Source organism: Oncorhynchus mykiss, chromosome 13, assembly GCF_057628025.1.
Source record: "Oncorhynchus mykiss isolate SJ-2025 chromosome 13, ASM5762802v1, whole genome shotgun sequence".
Lineage (NCBI taxonomy): Eukaryota > Metazoa > Chordata > Actinopteri > Salmoniformes > Salmonidae > Oncorhynchus > Oncorhynchus mykiss.
This window is the reverse complement of record NC_143034.1, coordinates 61,503,996-61,528,330: the sequence shown is the minus strand read 5'-3', so window position 1 is coordinate 61,528,330 and position 24,335 is coordinate 61,503,996. Positions and strand designations below refer to the sequence as shown.

The window sequence follows — 24,335 nt, the reverse complement described above, 5'->3', positions numbered from 1 at the left end:
CCTAAAATATATACATATCAACATATTTATCTAATGGTGTTGAGCTTTTCTAATGAATAAATCCAAAAACCCTGCATTGGGCATCTCTCTCTTTCCCTCCCTCCCTCCCTCCCTCCCTCTTCTCCATGTGTGTTACTCTGCAAGCTCGAAATGTTCTTGCTTCGATTATCATTAGAGAAGGAATACACAATTACACTCAATGGAACACATTGTCCGTAACCAGGCAAACTAGCCATGGAACAAAATGTACTGTGATTATAGAATTACAACTAGCGCAAGTATTACTAGTATGCCGATACTGTTGATTGTGAGATGAACCAACTCTGGCACAGCCACAACTCCACTCCATCTGCTCCTTAGACACAACAACACTAGGAATAGAATCAGCAATGGAGTCAACGAGCATATAGCAGGCTTGGTGTAAAGGGTTCAAATAATGCCCAGACAGAATCTGTGGAGGCTGTAACTTTGTACTTCTCACTGCAATATCAGCACCTTTCCCCTTTCCATCAGTCTACACTTCATCAACTTTATGGATGAGTGTATTCAGCACTCCTCTACCCCGGTATGTACTTGTACAGGTAAGTATTATAAGACTTTGAAAGGAGTATTTTTCATAACGTGGGAAACACTATAAAGCGGGAAACAATATAAATGTACTGGTAGGTAAACTTCCCTGTAGGCCCCATCTGGTTAGTCTAACTAAACTACAGCTAGCTATCTAGCTACTTAGCCAAATCCTGTTGTTCGACTAATATAATCCACACTGTTTTTATTTATTTTTTATTTAACCTTTATTTAACTAGGCAAGTCAGTTAAGAACAAATTCTAATTTACAATGTTGACCTACCCCGGCCAAACCCTAACCCAGACGATGCTGGGTCAATTGTGCGCCACCCTATGGGACTCCCAATCACGGCCGTTTGTGATACAGCCTGGAAACTAACCAGGCTCTGTAGTGACGCCTCTAGCACTGTGATGCAGTGCATTAGACTGCTGCGCCACTCGGGAGCTAAGCGTCAGTAGAGAGACAAAGTAGAGTCGCAATTCAACGGCTCAAACACGAGACGTATGTGGCAGGGTCTACAGTCAATCACAGATTACAAAAAGAAAACCAGCCCCGTCGCAGACACAGACGTCTTGCTCCCAGACAAACTAAACAACTTCTTTGCTCGCTTTGAGGACAATACAGTGCCACTGACATGGCCCGCTACCAAAACCTGTGGGCTCTCCTTCAGCCAACGTGAGTAAAACATTTAAACGTGTTAACCATCGCAAGGCTGCCGGCCCAGACGGCATCCATAGCCGCTTCCTCAGAGCATACGCAGACCAACTGGCTGGTGTGTTTACGGACATATTCAACCAATCCCTATCCCAGTCCGCTGTTCCCACTTCGCTCTGGAGCAAGTTTTCATCAAGGATCTCTCTGTACTTTGCTCCGGTCATCTTTCCCTCTATCCTTACTAGTCTCACAGTCCCTGCTGCTGAAAAACATCCCCACAGCGTGATGCTGCCACCACCATACTTCACCGTAGGGATGGTGCCAGTTTTCCTCCAGACGTGACACTTGGTATTCAGACCAGAGAATCTTGTTTCTCATTGTCTGAGAGTCCTTAAGTGCCCTTTGGAAAACTCCAAGTGTGTCTTTTACTGAGGAGTGACTTCCGTCTGGCCAATCTACCATAGAGGCCTGATTTGTAGAGTGCTGCAGAGATGGTTGTTCTTCTGGAAGGTTCTCCCATCTCCACAGAGAATCTCTGGAGCTCTGTCAGAGTGACCATCGGGTTCTTGGTCACCTCCCTGACCAAGGCCCTTCTCCCCCGATTGCTCAGTTTTGCTGAGCAGCCAGCTCTAGGAAGAGTCTTAGCAAAATGTGTAGCAAAATGTGCAAAATGTTGAAAAAGTCAAGGGGTCTGAATACTTTGCGAATACACTGTACACCATGGAGCTACAGTCTGTAATTCAGTATAAGAAAACATACCATATATGGTCATTAAACTTCCAGCGGATTCCATATGGCGCACACTGTAGCTATAGAGCAGATAACCCTGTTGCTCTCCTCCTAGACAGTAACCCTGACACGCTTCCCAGGTCTAAAATAATGTTGAGGCTAGGTCTCAGACGGCCTTCTGTTCCTCTTATAGTTAACATGCTCCACTTTCATCATCAGTCACTCCTCTATGTGGGGCGTCCCATATCGAGACAGGAGAGACTAGAATAGGTCTCTGTCTGGTAACATTGAGGGGCCATTGAGCATTTTAATCCAGGAGTGGGATGTCCCATTAAAGACAGTGAAAGTAGAATAGGGCTGTGCTGCCGCAAAGGTGGAGGGTAGCCCAACTGGGATTTGGAATCACAACCATGGGCCTGTTCTGTTAGGCTAACTCCTCAGTAATTATGCCAAAAGGTCCAAATTGCATAACAAGGTCCCCAGTGTTGTACTAAGGATGCTATCACGTTCCACTTTCCCCACTAGGCACTACTATATGTCCTACTTGGAAGAAGTCCCATTGGAGGAAGCAATAGGTCATTTTGTAGTGATATTCAAAGTGATGAATGGGCCGCTGTCGGCTAATGCCTGGGCTCTGGTTAGAAACGATATCAGGCAGGTCACAAGGATGTTTAGATTGGCCATAGCTCCAAAAAGTGTATTTTATTCCAGCCCAACCGTACGTCTGCCATCCATTCCACAAGTACTGCTGTACCAGCCCGTTGCCACTGTCTCCTACCCAAATAGATGCAACTCAAATAATCACCACAGTGCTTGTCCTCCATCCAAGTCAAATCATACCGAATCATAGATACACAACAGTGGTCCAAATGTCCGTCTATCAACAAACACCCTGGTGTCTACCAGACCACTGATATTAACAGTCAATACAGGACATTCATCTACAAACACAGAAAGAGCAGGAACAAACACACCCTGAGAATCACAGTTCCCTGGGCCATTTCAGACACACACATTTTCAGGAACTCCAGTGCAAGAGTGCACACGTACACACATGCACATGCACATGCACACACACACACACACACACACACACACACACACACACACACACACACACACACACACACACACACACACACACATGCAAGCACATACACAAATGCACACAGCAATTGGAAAATGAGCTTGTGTAACGTTCTGCAAAAATGATAATGTTCCTATTTGATGTTGAGGGGTTGCCATAGGTCTTTTTTTATTTAAGATTTTATTTCCCCCTCAATAATTGATTTGAAGTTGAGGACATGACACTTTAGCTAACACACACTTTATGCAGAAATGATCGTTTCCTCGCTGAATATTACATTTGATGTTAAGGACATGGTACGTTTATCTCTAGCACAACCTGAATGTATCATTTTCTAGGAGAATATTACATTTGATGTTAAGGACATGATACTTCTGGAAACCTTGACTCTCAATTCAAAATAAATGTGGGAAATCAGTGCTCTCAGAATGTTCTGGAACACTGTGTAGGACTGAATGTACGGAAAATGGGGGAAAAGAGAGGGATGTAGGAGGGGCCGATGGATGGAGGGGATGGCGAGAGAGCGAGGAATGTGGGAGGGGCCGACGGATGGAGGGGATGGCGAGAGAGCGAGGGATGTAGGAGGGGCCGATGGATGGAGTATATGGCGAGAGAGTGAGGGATGCACTCGAACGTGGTCATTTGAACAGAATCAAGCTCTGCTCCACACACACACTCTCACACACACAAACATGCAAGTTAAGTACATACACACAGAACAAGGCACACACACACTCACAGACAAAAACTGTACATTAATCCTCACCACACACACACGCGGCTCAGGGAACTGCAGTGCTCTGTGATCCTGGCACATTTTAATGCACAGATTTAATGTGGGGGATTGTTCTCTCTGTCTGGTTCTCTTCTTTGGCTGGCTGAATTCTGTGTTGTTTTGCAGTTGTTTCAGGATTATTCTGCCAGCGGCTGATCTGATTACAGGAAAGATAGGTCAGTTTACGTAACGTCACGGCTCGCTTCATACTACAGTAGAAGGGAGCTCAATTCTACCTCTCTTCTTCTCCCACTCTATCTCTCTTCCCTTCCATATCATTGTCTCGCTCCATCTAACCCAGGGATGGGCAAGTCCAGTCCTTGTGGACCGTAGTGGGGTCACACTTTCCCCCCCATCCCTAGCAAACAGCTGATTAAACTAATTGCATTCTAAACTAAAGTTAGTTGATTATCGGAGTCAGGTGTGTCCGCTGTGGCTTTGTAAAGGTGTGACACCAATCAGGCCCCCAAGGACAGGAGTTGCCCATCCCTGATGCAACCTCGCACTCTATTTCTCTTGGCATGCAACACACACGCACAAACACACCGATGATGCAATCAGACGATCAAACACATCCGTACACATTTTCACACATTGTTCCTTGAATTATTTTAGAAGAGAACGTAGATGTAGTTTTCAAATGTCAGGACTAATGTTCTCTGTCTCTCTGTGTCCCTCTCTCTCTATTTCCTCATGGATGATTCTCAGTGTGAGAGCTCCTCTCTGTTCCTCTCTTTGCTGTGAGCTGCTGGGGATGTCTGCCTGCCTGTGTGGGTTAGCTCTGTGTACTACTGTACAAGTCTAACACAAGATAGCTCACTATGCTCTCTGTCTCTCTGTGTCTCCCTCTCTCCTCTCTCTGTCCTCCCTATCTCCTCTCACTCTTTCCTTCCTCTCTCTCTCTCTCTCTCTCTTCATCTCTTGCCATTTTCTATGTTCTCTTATCCTTTCTCTCTATTTTCCTGTCTTCTCAGCCTACGTATCTTTTTCCTCTCTCTTTCTACATTCAGGGCCTCGTCTCTCTCCTTTCATCCTCCCCCTGTTCTGTCGTCCATCCTCTGCTGTGTGATGTGTGTTGATATGTTCTCTGCTGTGTGGCATGTGTTGGTCTGCGTGGGAGGGAGGGATGACAGAGGACTGCAGGGCTGGCAGTAGGGGAGAGGGTCTTACAAGACACCATGACTGCAGCCCTGACCCGTGTGTGTGTGTGTGTGTGTGTGTGTGTGTGTGTGTGTGTGTGTGTGTGTGTGTGTGTGTGTGTGTGTGTGTGTGTGTGTGTGTGTGTGTGTGTGTGTGTGTTTGTGTGTGTGTGTGTGTGTGTGTGTGTGTGTGTGTGTGTGTGTATGGGGGGCTGGGTATATTCTCTGTCACACACACACACACACACACACACACACACACACACACACACACACACAACACGAACGCTGCAACACATAAACCCAGGCACACAAAATGCATACAGTATATGCACACACTCCAGAGTGGCGCAGCGGTCTAAGGCACCTCATCTCAGTGCTAGAGGCATCACTACAGACCCTTGTTCGGTTCCAGGCTGTATCACAACCAGCCGTGATTGGGAGTCCCATAGGGCAACGCACAATTGGCCCAGCGTCGTCCATGGTTTGGCCAGGGTAGGACGTCATTGTAAATAAGAGTTTGTTCTTAACTGACCTGCCTAGTTAAATCAAAATAAATCACACACAGAGTGGATGACTGTTTTCCCACTTGTCAAAGCAGCCCAAGACGTCCCTAATTACAGCAAGGTTGCTACTTCATTAGAGACCTGACAACAGGATCTACACTACAAAGAACAGAGGGAGGGAGGGATGTGGCAGAAAAGAGAGACAAAGATGGTGAAGGGGAAAGAATGGAGGGAACATAAGATGAGAGAGAAAAACTAGTGCATTGAAAATATACCAACAATCCACATGCTATAAAATATAGCTACCACTCAGACACATTGTTTATTACATACAAACACAGCATGTGTTTCAGAACATACCCACTGAACCGTACTCTAAAGGCCCACACTGTACCAAAGACAAGTACTATGAATGGAGTTCATCTCCCCAGGCCTGTTGTCATGCAGAATATTTAACAGATGGTGAGAACTACCACAATATATTTCCAACTGTTAAGTTCTCGTTTGTGTTTTTGTTCTATTTTTAACTCTTTGTGTTATTTTGTGTTTTTCTGGCCTCTACCTCATTTGCACGATCTCACTTTCTGTGGCTGCATCTGTCTCTCTGTCATTCTGTCTGTCTCTCTCTATCTGTCTGTCTCACTATTTCCCTTTCTCTCTCTCTCTGTCTGTCTCACTATTTCCCTTTCTCTCTCTCTATGTCTGTCTCACTATTTCCCTTTCCCTCTCTCTCTATCTGTCTGTCTCACTATTTCCCTTTCTCTCTCTCTCTGTCTGTCTCACTATTTCCCTTTCTCTCTCTCTCTCTGTCTCACTATTTCCCTTTCTCTCTCTCTCTATCTGTCTGTCTCACTATTTCCCTTTCTCTCTCTCTCTGTCTGTCTCACTATTTCCCTTTCTCTCTCTCTCTAGGATAATTCAACCTTTTTATCCTGTTTGCCTGAGCCATGTTCTCAATCCCCCTCTCCCTCTTTTTTTTCATTCACAGCTTTTGAAGTTGCCCTCTCCTCCCCTTTCACAGTCCTCCGCCTCACCATTTCACCTCTTACCCCATGACCCTTCCATCTCTACTCTCTCCCTCTCTTTACTATTCCCCTCGCTCCACCCATCACGTACATTCAACCACTGCATACCCCTATTCTGCTTCCTGACATATCAGGCCGCCTTTACTCTCTGCGTGTGTGTGTGCATGTATGCATGAGAGAGAGAGGGGTAGATAGAGAGAGATAGAGACTGTCTGACAGGGAAAGCTGCAGCACTCCTGTGTTGCTACTGTGACATAATTTACATACTGTAAAAGATGGTGCATTGTGGGAAATTTTGGGGGGGCGGGTGTTATGAATTTTATGTATAATGACTAAATGATGTATACGTTTTAAAGTAATGATAGGACTATATCTAACAGAATTCTACCCTGTCTCTGTATAATGATGAAGAATGTTTGTGCATAGGAAAATAGGAAATGTTAACAGGCAACTTGTGACCACAGTGAAACTAACAACAGGAAAGAGTTCTCGTGAACATTGAGAACATAATTCTCTTAACAGCGGGGAAAGAATTGCTGTATTTCGAATGTACTGTAATTCCACCCCAGAGAATACAGTACCATACCGAATCTTTGAATTGCTAAAAACCTTTTGACCACTAGTGGGTGCATGGTATTGTTGTTTCTGGCTCATTAACATATTTTGTGGCATGCCTTGTAAGAGGCTATATTCGTTGCACCCGATGGTGATAATGTTGTACCAATTCAGCAACTATGTGGTTATAGTGCCCCATCCATTTAGAATGTATAGGGAACAGATTGGAGTGGCAGCAAGATTTGCCATGTCGTTTTGGTCTGTTTGGCCCTGTAGTCACTGACAGTCTGGATGCCTTTGTTAAGGCCTCTACAAGTGCAGATAATATAAAACACCAAATATTCATTCATATGCTGTCATGTGTAAACACTTTACCTCTGTAAAGTATGATACTGTGAAATACAAACCCCTACCCTCAACGAATTGGCTTCATTCATTCATTCTGGTTGTGGTAGAGTAGTACAGTAACTGTTATTGTACTGTGTGTCATTACACAGTACTTTCTTTGATACCGTGTTTATATTACAAGATGTGTACTGTAATATGAAATACAGAATTTTACTGAGCTGCCAGTAAGTTACTGTCAAATCCACGGCAAACCCTTTACATTGTGACAGATCTGTGTTCAAATACATGTGTATTACAGCACTTGTTATTTAAATACTATTTTCGGTGTATTAGAGTATTTTTAAATCGTGTTGCCTGAATCAATTACTTCTATTGGAAGTATTTTAAAATAATTTACTAGAAGTAACCTACAATTTGAAATTATTTTCAAAAACTTATTTGAAATACTATTTTCAAATACCTAGGTTAAATGCATGGGAGTATAAATTAATCAGTGCATTTGAATATTTGAGTATACACTTTTCAAGTGCATTTCCAAATACATGACAATATTCAATTACTCTTTTAAAAATACAGAGATCTGAATACTTACTTCAAATATATGTGACAGTAATTGAGATATTTGAAATTGTATTTGAACCCAGGTCTGATTCATATAGCACACACACACACAGAGAGAGAGAGAGAGAGAGAGAGAGAGAGAGAGAGAGGGAGAGAGAGAGAGGGAGAGAGAGAGAGAGAGAGAGAGAGAGAGAGAGAGATGGGGGAGGGGGACAGAGGGAGAGAAAGAGAGAAAGAGAGAGCGAGGGGGGGGAGCGAGAGAGAGACCCTTGAATTGAATTGAGAGAGAGATAGAGAGTGAGAGAGATTGAGGGGGAGAGGTAGAGGGAGAGAGAGAGAGAGACCCTTGAATTGAATTGAGAGAGAGATAGAGAGAGAGAGAGAGATTGAGGGGGAGAGGTAGAGCGAGAGAGAGACCCTTGAATTGAATTGAGAGAGAGATAGAGAAATTGTATTTGAACCCAGGTCTGATTCATATAGCACACACACACACACAGAGAGAGAGAGAGAGAGAGAGAGAGAGAGAGAGGGAGAGAGAGAGAGGGAGAGAGAGATGGGGGAGGGGGACAGAGGGAGAGAGAGAGAGAAAGAGAGAGCGAGGGGGGGGAGCGAGAGAGAGACCCTTGAATTGAATTGAGAGAGAGATAGAGAGTGAGAGAGATTGAGGGGGAGAGGTAGAGGGAGAGAGAGAGAGAGACCCTTGAATTGAATTGAGAGAGAGATAGAGAGAGAGAGAGAGATTGAGGGGGAGAGGTAGAGGGAGAGAGAGAGAGTTAGAACAAATTAGTGCACAACCCAAATCAGGACTTGAACCCGATCGAACATCTCTGGAGAGACCTGAAAATTGCTGTGTAGCAACGCTCCCCATCCAACCTGACAGAGCTTGAGAGGATCTGCAGAGAAGATTGGCAGGGGTAGGCCGTCATTAAATAGTTAAATAAAGGTCAAATAAATAACAAATATAGAATAATACAAAAATGGGAGAAACACCCCACATACAGGTGTGCCAAACTTGTAGCGTCATACCCAAGAAGACATAATACTGTCATCGCTGCCGAAGGTGCTTCAACTAAGTACTGAGTAAAGGGACTGAATACTTATGTAAATGTGGTATTTCAGTTTTTCATTTCCATTTGCAAAAATGTGTAAAAACTTGTTTTTGCTTTGTCATTATGGGGTATTGTGTGTAGATTGATGAGGGGGGAAAAACGATTTAATCCATTTTAGAATAAGGCTGTAACCTAACAAAAGTCAAGTGGTCTGAATACTTTCCGAATGCACTGTATAGACACATTTTCCCTCTATCCTTCTCCTTCTCTTCCTCCCTCTGTTTCTCCTTCTGCACATGGTTAAAGTTTAGTAGATAGTGACTCTAACGTGCTCAAAGACTGGTAGTGGAGAGAGGAGTCACTGACCTCTCTATATCTCTCATCTCTCTACCTCTCATCTCTCATAGCATCACTGATACTCACAGATGTTCTGTATGGAGCAACCAGGCCTCACATGAAACTCAACTGGACTGAATTACAACAGTAGAGAGAACAGGAGAAAGAGAGACAGAATAGGAGAACGAAAGAGTAAATGGTATCCCATTCAAAACTAACAAACAGTTAATAATCATGGGCAAATTAGAAATTAGACAAGCTGGTATCAAACAAACACACAATACAATCAGATACACGGTGTGTAACTGTGCAACTATTGGACTGTGACAGTGTTTAAATAACTGAACACTCCATCCTCTCTGAATCCATACACCCCCCTAGAGTACGTTTCTGACATTATAAACCCCAGTTTCTGTGTTTTAACTATGAGTCAGTTCTACAGACAACATCGAATCAATAATTCCATTAGAATTCATAATGACATGTTTGAAGGGATGGATGGAGAGGTGCCACCTCTTACCAAAAAATGAAGTTCCCTCAAGGGAAAAATATAGTTATTCTATTCTATTATTTTCTGTACATGAAATGCTAACAGTAGCTAAAATGTGTGATGTCATAGCTGATTGAACAATGGCAGGTTTAGAATGTTGAAGACGTAACATTGAAGTGGATGGGACGTTTAGAATGTTGAAGACGTAACATTGAAGTGGATGGGAGGTTTAGAATGTGGAAGACATAACATTGAAGTGGATGGGAGGTTTAGAATGTTGAAGACGTAACATTGAAGTGGATGGGAGGTTCAGAATGTTGAAGACGTAACATTGAAGTGGATGGGAGGTTTAGAATGTTGAAGATGTAACATTGAAGTGGATGGGAGGTTTAGAATGTTGAAGACGTAACATTGAAGTGAATGGGAGGTTCAGAATGTTGAAGACATAACATTGAAGTGGATGGGAGGTTCAGAATGTTGAAGACGTAACATTGAAGTGGATGGGAGGTTTAGAATGTTGAAGACGTAACATTGAAGTGAATGGGAGGTTCAGAATGTTGAAGACATAACATTGAAGTGGATGGGAGGTTCAGAATGTTGAAGACATAACATTGAAGTGGATGGGAGGTTCAGAATGTTGAAGACATAACATTGAAGTGGATGGGAGGTTTAGAATGTTGAAGACGTAACATTGAAGTGGATGGGAGGTTCAGAATGTTGAAGACATAACATTGAAGTGGATGGGAGGTTTAGAATGTTGAAGACGTAACATTGAAGTGGATGGGAGGTTTAGAATGTTGAAGACATAACATTGAAGTGGATGGGAGGTTTAGAATGTTGAAGACATAACATTGAAGTGGATGGGAGGTTCAGATTGTTGAAGACATAACATTGAAGTGGATGGGAGGTTTAGAATGTTGAAGACGTAACATTGAAGTGGATGGGAGGTTCAGAATGTTGAAGACATAACATTGAAGTGGATGGGAGGTTTAGAATGTTGAAGACGTAACATTGAAGTGGATGGGAGGTTTAGAATGTTGAAGACGTAACATTGAAGTGAATGGGAGGTTTAGAATGTTGAAGACGTAACATTGAAGTGGATGGGAGGTTCAGAATGTTGAAGACATAACATTGAAGTGGATGGGAGGTTTAGAATGTTGAAGACGTAACATTGAAGTGGATGGGAGGTTTAGAATGTTGAAGACGTAACATTGAAGTGGATGGGAGGTTTTGGGGAAGACAAAAAGTAATGGTTTCAAAAAGCTATATGTCAGCACCCTAACCTTGCTGAAGCAAGCACACTAAAAAAAAATAACTACAACAAATGAATGACCTTTTGTTATATCAAAGAACTCCAAGGACACATGTAGCATTATACACTCCCATACGGATTTATTTGGACAGTGAAGCTAAAACGTTTCATTTGTCTCTATACTCCAGCATTTTGATTTGAGATTAAATGTTTTATATGAGGCGACACTACAGAATGTCCCTTTTTATTTCAGGATATTTTCATCTGTTTTACCGTTAGAAATGAATGCAAATGATTATTGGACCCCATATTCTTGGACGCAGTGACTATATCAAGCTTGTGACTCTACAAACTTGTTGGATGCATTTGCAGTTGGTTTTGGTTGTGTTTTGGGGGGAGAACTATGTTTGCATCCATCAATAGCTTTTTTCTGACTAGCAGTTCCAGAGTTTGGGGAAGAGTGTGTCTGCCTCGTGGGGCCGCGGTAGCTGAGCCAGACTAAACTTCACAGGCATCATAGCACAATGTATGTTCCACTTAATCACTCTGACATATGAAATACAAGTGGTAGTGTAATCACTACGTAAACAATGAATGTACGTGTTCAATTATTATGTGACGTGAAGTCATATTAAAATCCTGATTGGTCAATAAGCTTATTTGACACATCAGATAATGAGATGGGTACTGACCCAAACGGCATTCGATAGCACTTATGGGTAAAGTGCCTTGCTAAGTATACAGGGGTATTGAAGCCGGTAAGCCTCCCTCTCTCTGATATTCCTGCAGGTTCTCCTGGGGGCTGGAACCTACAGCATTCCAGTTATCAGCCAGCCTCTCTAACCTTGAGGCTACCGCCACCCCGATAAACAAACGCACACACACACACACACTATGGCTACGGAGGGTGTTATCTAGGCGTCACTCGTATGGTTTAATACACACACATAGCTTCAGTCTGCACCGTCGGGGCCACTCACCAATCCTCTTTAAAAAAATAAAACATAAAACTCTCATTACATACAGATCACAGAGTTGTGCAGACAGACACTGACAGAGAGCTAGAGAGAGAGAAGAGAGAAGGAGAATAAGGGAGGATATAGAAAGAGAGGGATAGAAGGTGAGGGATGAGTGCTTTGTAAGCCTGACTAGCCGTACAGCTGTAACATAGTGTCTGAACCCCCCCCCCCCCAGACCACTTCTCACCCCTCCATACTAATACACATCCATTAACACTAGAACCACCATAGGCCAACGGTCACTAGCCTTTGATTTTGTAAATTTAAAAAATCTGTCAAAAAAAAGCTATGCCTGCTCCTTCCCCGACTTTTCCTAAATGTTAGTGTTTTACACAGCTCATTTGTCAGATTTTTGAAATGACCTTATTACCGTTTTTTCACACCTATTCCTAAACTTAACCTGCCAAGACAATACGCTGTAGGACGTTGCTACTCAGCTAGGTCCTAATGCATCTCTCTCTCTCCTCACTGAATGAATGACAAATGGAGGAATGGGCAATAATTGTGCACCTTACTTCACAAGTGAATTTAAATGAGTGAAGAGGTTGATTTCATTTAAATGAGGCCTAGCATATTATTGAGTAAAATTGATTTCATTACTCATTTCTGCTGTCCTGCGCCTGACTCATCTCACCCGCTACACACTGCACAGCAAACTACACCAAAACTAATTTCACACATAATAAGAGTTAGCCTATAGACAATATTAAATTGACAATAATCTGATGAGTGACAATATTAGGCCTATCAGTTGTCAAATTGTACCTGAAGAGATGGGCGCGATCTTGTAATTTACAGATGCAGGGAAAAGATCATACATTTATCAAAATCCTTCTTCAGTCACATGCAGGTAAATCATTTATATTTTGATATAGTATCATAAAGAGCATTTTCTGATATTTCTACAATAACTCTCATAATTCAAGAGGTGCAGCTCTATTTGCAAATGTCACTTTTTCCAAGAATATCCGTGCTGTCCCTGCATTAAGCACATGACCACACACACAGCAGCATTGCTCTGGCTACGAGGCAAAAACTAGCAACATAATAAACGTACAATTAAAATATGCTTTTATTTAATGCAATTCATTACAGTTGTTTCTGCACTGGTGCTTTTGTTGAGGAATACAGCAAATCATTTAACATGTACACCTTATATTAATCTGATCTTTTACCTTCTACTTGTCAGAAGAAGCTGGTCTTTAACTGGTCTTTATTCAGCACTATAACTCTATTACTGCCCCATCTACAAATCAACTGACCAACGGTGTCACCTTAGTTCCTTTGGTTTGTCTTTTGTTTTAGTATGTTCAGGGCGTGAGTTGGGTGGGTTGTCTATGTTAGTTTGTCTATGATTTTCTGTTTCTGTGTTTGGCCTGGTATGGTTCTCAATCAGAGGCAGCTGTCAATCGTTGTCCCTGATTGAGAACCATATTTAGGTAGCCTGTTTTGGGTTGTGGGTGATTGTTCCTGTTTCCTGTGTTCACGTTACGGGACGGTTTCGTCTTCGGTCAGTTTGTCGGTTTATTGTTTTTTTTGTTCGTTGTTAAAGTATTCTATTAAAATGGATAATCATCACGCTGCGTTTTGGTCCTCCTCTCTTTCCCCAGACGACAAGCGTTACAAATGGATTACACATAATGGTTTTACTGGAAGGGAAACTAACATCAGCTATAGACCTACGTTTTTTCTAGGACTTTGTAGAATTATACAAAACACATCCTTGACTCTATCAAAACAAATAACTATTGTTGTTGTTGTTTTATTGATATACGTCCACAAATATTTCTTCATGTACTGAATCCTTTCTAATAGTTGATGCACTATTTATCAAGTGCTGGGCTGCACCTAGCGGGTTGATATGCGTCTGGGGCTCCCGAGTGGTGCAGCGGTCTAAAGCACTGCATCTCAGTGCTAGAGGCATCACTACAGACCCTGGTTCAATTCCAGGCTGTATCACAACTGGCCATGATTGTGAGTCCCATAGGGCGGCACACATTTGGCCCAGCGTTGTCTGGATTTGGATGGGGTAGGCCATCATTGTAAATAAGAATTAGTTCTTAACTGACTTGCCTAGTTAAATAAAAGTTAAATAACATAAAAATGTGCAAAATGGGACTCTCTAGTGGGTTCTAGTGTTAATAGATGATGTCTTGTGATCCCCAGTAGCAGGGAGCACCAGAACCACAAGGTCCTTGTCATGCCTCCTATTGTACCCCAGAGACTGAAGCAGAAACAACCCAGGAAACCACAGAATATAATAGCTGTCTTCTATACTACTGTCAGCCCATAATGACAGCACTGCCATTGGAATAGGTATTAGAGGAGAAGAGAGATGGGATAATACAGGGCTGTAGAGGAATAAAGACTGCTACTCATCCCCTCTCTCTATGCCCCGACTGTCAAACACAGCAGGATACTGCAGTTAACAACGAAAGATCCAGGGATATATGCCCAACTATGTGTGTGTGTGTGAGCGTGGATAAAGAGAGAGATTGCGTGGCCTTGAGTACAACAGCACTAAATTAAACCGAGTGTCACGCTGCTCACATTCTTCCCTCTAGCCCCCTAAACATCAGACTTCCCTCTAGGCCCACCAACTAAACATCAATCTGACTTCCCTCTAGCCCCACCAACTAAACATCAATCTGACTTCCCTCTAGGCCCACCAACTAAACATGAATCAGACCAATCTGATTTCCCTCTAGCCACACCAACTAAACATGAATCAGACCAATCTGATTTCCCTCTAGCCCCCTAAACATCAGACTTCCCTCTAGCCACACCAACTAAACATGAATCAGACCAATCTGATTTCCCTCTAGCCCCCTAAACATCAGACTTCCCTCTAGCCCCACCAACTAAACATCAATCTGACTTCCCTCTAGGCCCACCAACTAAACATCAGTCTGACTTCCCTCTAGCCCCACCAACTAAACATCAATCTGACATCCCTCTAGCCCCCTAAACATCTAACTTCCCTCTAGCCCCACCAACTAAACATCAATCTGACTTCCCTCTAGTCCCACCAATTAAACATCAGTCTGACTTCCCTCTAGCCCCACCAACTAAACATCAATCTGACTTCCCTCTAGCCCCACCAACTAAACATCAGTCTGACTTCCCTCTTGCCCCACCAACTAAACATCAATCTGACTTCCCTCTAGGCCCACCAACTAAACATCAGTCTGACTTCCCTCTAGCCCCACCAACTAAACATCAATCTGACTTCCCTCTAGCCCCACCAACTAAACATCAATCTGACTTCCCTCTAGCCCCACCAACTAAACATCAGTCTGACTTCCCTCTAGGCCCACCAACTAAACATCAATCTGACTTCCCTCTAGCCCCACCAACTAAACATCAATCTGACTTCCCTCTAGGCCCACCAACTAAACATCAATCTGACTTCCCTCTAGCCCCACCAACTAAACATCAATCTGACTTCCCTCTAGCCCCACCAACTAAACATCAGACTTCCCTCTAGCCCCATCAACTAAACATCAATCTGACTTCCCTCTAGCCCCACCAACTAAACATCAATCTGACTTCCCTCTAGGCCCACCAACTAAACATCAATCTGACTTCCCTCTAGCCCCACCAACTAAACATCAGACTTCCCTCTAGGCCCACCAACTAAACATCAGTCTGACTTCCCTCTAGCCCCACCAACTAAACATCAATCTGACTTCCCTCTATCCCCACCAACTAAACATCAATCTGACTTCCCTCTAGCCCCACCAACTAAACATCAATCTGACTTCCCTCTAGCCACACCAACTAAACATGAATCAGACCAATCTGATTTCCCTCTAGCCCCCTAAACATTAGACTTCCCTCTAGCCACACCAACTAAACATGAATCTGACCAATCTGATTTCCCTCTAGCCCCCTAAACATCAGACTTCCCTCTAGCCACACCAACTAAACATGAATCTGACCAATCTGATTTCCCTCTAGCCCCCTAAACATCAGACTTCCCTCTAGCCACAACAACTAAACATGAATCTGACCAATCTAACTTCCCTCTAGCCCCACCAAATAAACATCAATCTGACTTCCCTCTAGGCCCACCAACTAAACATGAATCAGACCAATCTGATTTCCCTCTAGCCCCCTAAACATCAGACTTCCCTCTAGCCACACCAACTAAACATGAACCAGACCAATCTGATTTCCCTCTAGCCCCCTAAACATCAGACTTCCCTCTAGCCCCACCAACTAAACATCAATCTGACTTCCCTCTAGCCCCACCAACTAAACATCAATCTGACATCCCTCTAGCCCCCTAAACATCTAACTTCCCTCTAGCCCCACCAACTAAACATCAATCTGACTTCCCTCTAGCCCCACCAATTAAACATCAGTCTGACTTCCCTCTAGCCCCACCAACTAAACATCAATCTGACTTCCCTCTAGCCCCACCAACTAAACATCAGTCTGACTTCCCTCTAGCCCCACCAACTAAACATCAATCTGACTTCCCTCTAGGCCCACCAACTAAACATCAGTCTGACTTCCCTCTAGCCCCAACAACTAAACATCAATCTGACTTCCCTCTAGCCCCACCAACTAAACATCAATCTGACTTCCCTCTAGCCCCACCAACTAAACATCAGTCTGACTTCCCTCTAGGCCCACCAACTAAACATCAATCTGACTTCCCTCTAGGCCCACCAACTAAACATCAATCTGACTTCCCTCTAGCCCCACCAACTAAACATCAATCTGACTTCCCTCTAGGCCCACCAACTAAACATCAATCTGACTTCCCTCTAGGCCCACCAACTAAACATCAGTCTGACTTCCCTCTAGCCCCACCAACTAAACATCAGTCTGACTTCCCTCTAGGCCCACCAACTAAACATCAATCTGACTTCCCTCTAGCCCCACCAACTAAACATCAATCTGACTTCCCTCTAGCCCCACCAACTAAACATCAATCTGACTTCCCTCTAGCCCCACCAACTAAACATCAATCTGACTTCCCTCTAGGCCCACCAACTAAACATCAATCTGACTTCCCTCTAGCCCCACCAACTAAACATCAGTCTGACTTCCCTCTAGGCCCACCAACTAAACATCAATCTGACTTCCCTCTAGCCCCACCAACTAAACATCAATCTGACTTCCCTCTAGCCCCACCAACTAAACACCAATCTGACTTCCCTCTAGCCCCACCAACTAAACATCAATCTGACTTCCCTCTAGGCCCACCAACTAAACATCAATCTGACTTCCCTCTAGCCCCACCAACTAAACATCAATCTGACTTCCCTCTAGGCCCACCAACTAAACATAAATCTGACTTCCCTCTAGCCCCACCAACTAAACATCAATCTGACTTCCCTCTAGGCCCACCAACTAAACATCAATCTGACATCCCTCTAGCCCCCTAAACATCTAACTTCCCTCTAGCCCCACCAACTAAACATCAATCTGACTTCCCTCTAGCCCCACCAATTAAACATCAGTCTGACTTCCCTCTAGCCCCACCAACTAAACATCAATCTGACTTCCCTCTAGCCCCACCAACTAAACATCAGTCTGACTTCCCTCTAGCCCCACCAACTAAACATCAATCTGACTTCCCTCTAGGCCCACCAACTAAACATCAGTCTGACTTCCCTCTAGCCCCACCAACTAAACATCAATCTGACTTCCCTCTAGCCCCACCAACTAAACATCAATCTGACTTCCCTCTAGCCCCACCAACTAAACATCAATCTGACTTCCCTCTAGCCCCACCAACTAAACATCAGTCTGACTTCCCTCTAGGCCCACCAACTAAACATCAATCTGACTTCCCTCTAGCCCCACCAACTAAACATCAATCTGACTTCCCTCTAGCCCCACCAACTAAACATCAATCTGACTTCCCTCTAGCCCCACCAACTAAACATCAGACTTCCCTCTAGCCCCATCAACTAAACATCAATCTGACTTCCCTCTAGCCCCACCAACTAAACATCAATCTGACTTCCCTCTAGGCCCACCAACTAAACATCAATCTGACTTCCCTCTAGCCCCACCAACTAAACATCAGACTTCCCTCTAGGCCCACCAACTAAACATCAGTCTGACTTCCCTCTAGCCCCACCAACTAAACATCAATCTGACTTCCCTCTATCCCCACCAACTAAACATCAATCTGACTTCCCTCTAGCCCCACCAACTAAACATCAATCTGACTTCCCTCTAGCCACACCAACTAAACATGAATCAGACCAATCTGATTTCCCTCTAGCCCCCTAAACATTAGACTTCCCTCTAGCCACACCAACTAAACATGAATCTGACCAATCTGATTTCCCTCTAGCCCCCTAAACATCAGACTTCCCTCTAGCCACACCAACTAAACATGAATCTGACCAATCTGATTTCCCTCTAGCCCCCTAAACATCAGACTTCCCTCTAGCCACAACAACTAAACATGAATCTGACCAATCTAACTTCCCTCTAGCCCCACCAAATAAACATCAATCTGACTTCCCTCTAGGCCCACCAACTAAACATGAATCTGACCAATCTGATTTCCCTCTAGCCCCCTAAACATCAGACTTCCCTCTAGCCACACCAACTAAACATGAATCAGACCAATCTGATTTCCCTCTAGCCCCCTAAACATCAGACTTCCCTCTAGCCCCACCAACTAAACATCAATCTGACTTCCCTCTAGCCCCACCAACTAAACATCAATCTGACATCCCTCTAGCCCCCTAAACATCTAACTTCCCTCTAGCCCCACCAACTAAACATCAATCTGACTTCCCTCTAGCCCCACCAATTAAACATCAGTCTGACTTCCCTCTAGCCCCACCAACTAAACATCAATCTGACTTCCCTCTAGGCCCACCAACTAAACATCAGTCTGACTTCCCTCTAGCCCCACCAACTAAACATCAGTCTGACTTCCCTCTAGGCCCACCAACTAAACATCAATCTGACTTCCCTCTAGCCCCACCAACTAAACATCAATCTGACTTCCCTCTAGCCCCACCAACTAAACATCAATCTGACTTCCCTCTAGCCCCACCAACTAAACATCAATCTGACTTCCCTCTAGGCCCACCAACTAAACATCAATCTGACTTCCCTCTAGCCCCACCAACTAAACATCAATCTGACTTCCCTCTAGGCCCACCAACTAAACATAAATCTGACTTCCCTCTAGCCCCACCAACTAAACATCAATCTGACTTCCCTCTAGGCCCACCAACTAAACATCAATCTGACTTCCCTCTAGCCCCACCAACTAAACATCAATCTCACTTCCCTCTAGGCCCACCAACTAAACATCAATCTGACTTCCCTCTAGCCCCACCAACTAAACATCAATCTGACTTCCCTCTAGGCCCACCAACTAAACATCAATCTGACTTCCCTCTAGCCCCACCAACTAAAAATCAATCTGACTTCCCTCTAGGCCCACCAACTGAACATCAATTTTACCAATCTCAGAAGGACTAGGAAGGTGGAACAGTGTGGGTTGGCCTTTCTCTCGAAAGTGAAATGACAGGCACGAGGAAGTGGGCAAACCAGCCACACACGCACACGCACACACCCACGCACACACACACACACAAACACACACACACACAATTCCTCAAAAAGGGAGCTAAATGCTTGAGTCTAGAGCCAGAAGTGTGCCAGTGATAAAAAGAGAGCTGGACTCAATATAGTAACGTCATTGAGGTTGGCACTGTAACGTGACCTGCCTTGGCCCAGACCCTTAGGCCCAGACCCTTAGGCCCAGACCCTTAGGCCACCTTAGGTCAATCAGAAACTCCCTTACCGCCTGGTTAAGGACATGGCAGCTAATGTGAAGCCCAGACAAAGAAAACTTGACCCCTTGACCCCACGGCGAACCGTACCCCTAACCCCAATTACCCCCTAGGGTAATGTAAGGGCCACTGTTTCCCACTGGTTTACAAATATCTGGGTCATATACATTAGGCACCAAGTGGCAAGAAAACAGACAAACAGGGAGGGACTATCTGAACTTGTCCAATAAGAAACGCTCGTCTTTGTTTTTTACCGTGTGCCCTAATGAATAGGGCCCTGACAAACCCTGACAGAAGAGAACATCCAACGATGCTTAACTAACACTGCACAGCTGTTCCTGAGTCGGAGCCTTTAGAACATAACGTTACAAACAGGAACAAGACAGTTTGCTCAGTTTGCCTTTACCTGATCTGCCTGTCTGTCTCTTGGTCTGCTGTCTGTCTGTCTTCTTAATCCAGGAGCATGACCTCTTCTCTTCACTGATGATTTACTCTCCTTCTGGGCATGATCTTCTATCTTCCTCCTCTTCCTCCCGTGCCACAGTGGTTTTGGTAAGTGAGGTAGTGGAACAGGGAGAAGTCCTCTAACGGTCTGTGGTTGAGTTTCGGTCTAGTGGAGTGGTCCTACAGCCGTCACTGGTTGTTTGTGGTTGTGGTCCAGACTACTGGGATTCAGTACTGCTGTAGAGACTCACAGCATAGAACCCACTGGGATGTAGGACCACGAGCTGCAAAAATACAAATGGAGAGGGACAGATCAGACAAGCTATTAAAACAGTGTTGTGATTGGCCAAACAGCATTCACATGCATGCAGCATGGACTCTGGATAAGTCAAAGAGGGATGGAGGTGGAGAGGTGAGGAGAGATGGAATGATAGTGGAAAGAGATAGTGAGGTGGAAAGGAATGAAGAGGAGAGAGAGGGGTGGATGGGAGAGAAGAGGTGAGGAGAGAGAGAGTGGTGGATGAGAGAGAAGAGGAAGAGGAGAGAGAGAGTGGTGGATGGGAGAGAAAAGGAGAGGAGAGAGAGAGCGGTAGATGGGAGAGAAAAGGAGAGGAGAGAGAGAGCGGTAGATGTGAGAGGAGAGAGAAAGCGGTAGATGGGAGAGAAAAGGAGAGGAGAGAGAGCGGTAGATGGGAGAGAAAAGGAGAGGAGAGAGAAAGCGGTAGATGGGAGAGAAGAGGAGAGGAGAGAGAGCGGTGGATGGGAGAGAAAAGGAGAGGAGAGAGAGAGCGGTAGATGGGAGAGAAAAGGAGAGGAGAGAGAGAGCGGTAGATGTGAGAGGAGAGAGAAAGCGGTAGATGGGAGAGAAAAGGAGAGGAGAGAGAGCGGTAGATGGGAGAGAAAAGGAGAGGAGAGAGAAAGCGGTAGATGGGAGAGAAGAGGAGAGGAGAGAGAGAGAAATGTGGATGGGAGAGGAGAGAGAGCGTGGTGGATGAAAGGTGGATGAAAGGTGGATGGGAGAGAAGAGGAGAGGAGAGAAAGAGTGGTGAATGGGAGAGAAAAGGAGAGGAGAGAGAGAGCGGTGGATGGGAGAGGAGAGCGGTGGATGGGAGAGAAGAGGAGAGAGAGAGCAGTGGAAGGGAGAGAAGAGGACAGGAGAGGAAAGAGAGTGGTGGATGGAAGAGAAGAGGAGAGGGGAGAGAGAGAGGTGGATGGGAGAGAAGAGGAGAAGAGAGGAGAGAGAGAGAGCGGTGGATGGGAGAGAAGAGGAGAAGAGAGGGGAGAGAGAGCGGTGGATGGGAGAGAAGAGGAGAAGAGAGGAGAGAGAGAGCGGTGGATGGGAGAGAAGAGGAGAAGAGAGGAGAAAGAGAGCGGTGGATCGGAGAGAAGAGGAGAGGAGAGAGAGAGCAGTGGATGGGAGAGAAGAGGAGAGAGAGAGAGAGCGGTGGATGGGAGAGAAGAGGAGAGAGAGAGCGGTGGATGGGAGAGAAGAGAGAGAGAGCGGTGGATGGGAGAGAAGAGGAGAGGAGAGAGAGAGCGGTGGATGGGAGAGAAGAGGAGAGAGAGAGCGGTGGATGGGAGAGAAGAGGAGAGAGAGAGCGGTGGATGGGAGGTGCCAGGGGAAATCTCCTCTAGCTTGCTGCTAGATGCCGTAATCTGACAGAAATAAAAACCCTAGGCATGTGGGAGCAGAGAGAAAGAGAGAGGGAGAGGGAGTGAGAGAGCGAGAGAGCAAGAGAGAGGGTGAGGGAGGGAGAGAGTGAGAGAGAGGGAGAAGGAGGGAAAAGAGGGAAGGATGGAGTTGGAAAGAGAGGGCAAGAGAAGGAGGGAGGGTGTTATGGTTTTCCGTCAGCTGGGGTTCTCTGATGAACAGAGGGAAGAAAGGGGGAATAGCCGGGGGATAGATGCTTGAGAGTGGGTGGGAACAAGGGAGAGAGGCAGAGATGGGGAAGAGGGAGCAATACGACACGCAATAAGGACTGGGGAGAGGAGAGGGATGTGTTCAAAAGAAATGGTTGGCAGGAGGGAATTGAGAAAGTGAGGGAAGAAAGTGGGAGCAGGGAAGGACAAAGAGATAGAATCAGAGAAGGAAAATAGGAAAATAAAGCAGGGAATGTGTAGCAGGGAGGCTTCGGTTCATTATTGTACTGTTGTCCCTAGCAACAGCCCCTTCCCTGTCTCTGCCTTTCTTTCTCTACCTCTATCTCTCTTCCTTCTTTATTCTGTCCTTCACCTACTTCACCCTCCCTCCATTGTATGCTCCCTTTCCTCTTTTCGTTCAACCTCTCTCTGCCACCCTTCTCTCCTTCTTCAAAATCAAATCAAATCAAAGTTTATTGTCTACGTACACAGGTTTGCAGATGTTATCGCAGGTGCAGAGAAATGCTTGTGTTTTTAGCTCCAACAGTGCAATAATAATGCCTAGCAAAACAAAACAATACGCACATAATACAAAAAGCAAAAAGAACGACATTAAGAAATATCAGAACAAGCAATGCCAGAGTCCGGAATATAAATATATCTATATACAGTTGAAGTGGGAAGTTTACATACACTTAGGTGGGAGTCATTAGAACTCGTTTTTCAACCACTCCACAAATTTCTTGTTCACAAACTATAGTTTTGGCAAGTCGGTTAGGACATCTACTTTGTGCATGACACAAGTAATTTTTCCAACAATTGTTTACAGACAGATTATTTCACTTATAATTCACTGTATCACAATACCAGTGGGTCAGAAGTTTACATACACTAAGTTGACTGTGCCTTTAAACAGCTTGGAAAATTCCAGAAAATTATGTCATGGCTTTAGAAGCTTCTGATGGGCTAATTGACATAATTTGAGTCAATCGGTGGTGTACCTGTGGATGTATTTCAAGGCCTACCTTCAAACTCAGTGCCTCTTTCCTTGACATCATGGGAAAATCTAAATAAATCAGCCAAGACCTCAGAAAAAAATGTAGACCTCCACAAGTCTGCTTCATCCTTGGGAGCAATTTCCAAATGCCTGAAGGTACCACGTTCATCTGTACAAACAATAGTAGGCAAGTATAAACACCATGGGACCACGCAGCCGTCATACCACTCAGGAGATTAACTTTGGTGCGAAAAGTGCAAATCAATCCCAGAACAACAGCAAAGGACCTTGTGAAGATGCTGGAGGAAACCGGTACAAAAGTATCTATATCCACAGTAAAATGAGTCCTATATCGACATAACCTGAAAGGCCACTCAGCAAGGAAGAAGCCACCGCTTCAAAACTAACATTAAAAAGCATAGAGTACGGTTTGCAACTGCACATGGGGACAAATATCGTACTCTTTAGAGAAATGTCCTCTGGTCTGATGAAACAAAAATAGAACTGTTTGGCCATAATGATCATCATTACGTTTGGAGTAAAAAGAGGGAGGCTTGCAAGTCTAGGAGCACCATCCCAACCATGAAGCACGGGGTGGCATCATCATGTTGTGGGGGTGATTTGCTGCATGAGGGACTGATGCACTTCACAAAATAGATGGCATCATGAGGTAGGAAAATTATGTGGATATATTGAAGCAACATCTCAAGACATCAGTCAGGAAGTTAAAGCTTGGTCGCAAATGGGTCTTCCAAATGGACAATGACCCCAAGCATACTTCCAAAGTTGTGGTAAAATGGCTTAAGGACAAAAAAACGTCAAGGTACTGGAGTGGCCATCACTATGCCCTGACCTCAATCCCATAGAAAGATCAAATGCAAAATAAATATCTTGCTGTGTTTTGTAAACGCAGATCTAAAAAGCTTCTCATTGTAATTTCTGCTCGGCATCAGACTAATTTTGTGCTTCAGTTGCACTTCTAAACACAGATGGGAATTCATGAATGGGCATTCTATCAGCAGACAGCGTGAAGCTACTATTCTCCATCATTCTATCAGCAGACAGCGTGAAGCTACTATTCTCCATAATTCTATCAGCAGACAGCGTGAAGCTACTATTCTCCATCATTCTATCAGCAGACAGCGTGAAGCTACTAT

At 44.5% G+C, this 24,335-nt stretch overlaps 1 protein-coding gene across 1 annotated transcript in view; it reads right to left on the bottom strand.

The window, feature by feature from the left end:
* LOC110486773 (protein phosphatase 1 regulatory subunit 29) overlaps positions 1–24,335 on the bottom strand; it is a 147,887-nt gene that overhangs the window by 73,243 nt on the left and 50,309 nt on the right. The window contains exon 2 of the mRNA XM_090197050.1: positions 20,284–20,605. The gene's annotated coding sequence lies outside the window, so the exon portion shown is untranslated. The remainder of the gene's footprint in view (positions 1–20,283; positions 20,606–24,335) is intronic.